Below are 1,710 nucleotides of genomic sequence, written 5' to 3' on the forward strand. Positions count from 1 at the left end.
TGCAGCCGTAAAAGATTAACGTACTAGATGATACTGGAATTTAATAAACTTTTAGGTTTTTTAAAACTTTGGCCATATCAGCTTTGGCGATGGATTTATAAAGCAATGTGATAGAACTCTTTTAAACAAATAAAATCTTTGGTACATCAAATTGCGTAAGACTTTAGAATTGCAACATAATCCATTTGTGGTCAGTGTATGTATGTCAGTTTACTGTACATAATATTCAAGAACTTTTGGGCATGCAGTGTTGTATATGGCCTAGAGCACGTAATTCTTATCTTAAAAATGCCCAAGTGAATAAATTTACAGATATCTTATTAAATTATTCGCAGTTTGTTTAAAATGATTCTATTTTAATTTTGCGGTGAAGTCCAACCAGGGGAGTTTATGTACATCTACTGTAGGATGTTGTCTTATTGATAACTCTTTCAACAGTGAGACACTGTACCATAAATTTGAAATCAGTTGCCAGATAATTTCGTCACAGAAAAATCAATCATGTTTGTATTCAGTCTAGACAAGAATATTCACTGAATAGATCAAGTTGTGCTATAATTCGATGAATTCGTAATCTCTTGAAAAACAATTCCTGGCATTGACCTACTGTTTTTCAACTGGACTCCTGGTGTTCTTTACAACATTAACAAAAAAAGCAACGCCCTCTTATACTCAAATACAAGAGACAGTTGAGATCAGATTGTTACAATTTTGGAATTTTGAAATGAAGTGGCTAAACCTATATAATCTTTTAATTAGGACAACATTTGAATATAATGCGTTGTAAATGACAGAAATTTAGACGCCCTGTCCTTATCAGCTATTTCCTCTTTGTAGGTGCCGATTGGACAACATCCAAGCATTAATGAGCATAATTTTGCGTTTGATGTGACGACTTTTTTGTGATTATTAAAAATCTATCAGTTAATTGGTCTATATGTCATAAAATATGACATTCTTTTGACGCAGTGATGAAATTGATTATAATTATCCTGTATGTACAAATGATATCATGAAATTATAAGATATCCAAAGAAGCTGAATATAAGGAATAGGGGAAAAAATATGCCTTCAACAGAAATATGCAATTTAAATTTTTCTTATTATTTATAATTTATTATTACCATGCAGAACTGTCTATCATCATAACTTGAATGCGCTCTGGGATTCAAAAAATGTTATGCATTAATTCTCATCACCATTAGCGCTTATTAACTTAAAGATATATTCTGAATTTATGCCAACATTTTCCAGTGTCAAGAAGCCTTTAGGGCTTTTTACAAAGGTGAAAACACTATTAACCTTGTTGCATGGAGAGAAATTACAAAGCTAGGAAAAATCATTACCGACCCAAAGAACTTGTGTACAAAACGTGCCTCTGGCAACAGAATTTAAACTGATGCATGTTAAATTTAGAAACAGAAAACTTAAATTACAATAAAAAAAAACATGTTTCGCAAAGCTTATTTAGTAGGAAATGAACCTTTTATGGCTTGATCTTCCTATAGAAGTGGGATTTACCAGATGACTTCGATGAAAAGATTAAATAGTTGTTTGATCAGTATGGATAAGGCATTTCCCTTTTGAAATCTCCACATCATATTTAATATTATGTGTTAATTTGAAAATGAATACCTGGTAGTATTGCACAAGAAAATTCTGTTCGCTACAACTTGCATAAAGCATTCACTTCATATATAGAATCAGAAA

Source organism: Magallana gigas, chromosome 3, assembly GCF_963853765.1.
Source record: "Magallana gigas chromosome 3, xbMagGiga1.1, whole genome shotgun sequence".
Classification (NCBI taxonomy): Eukaryota; Metazoa; Mollusca; class Bivalvia; order Ostreida; family Ostreidae; genus Magallana; species Magallana gigas.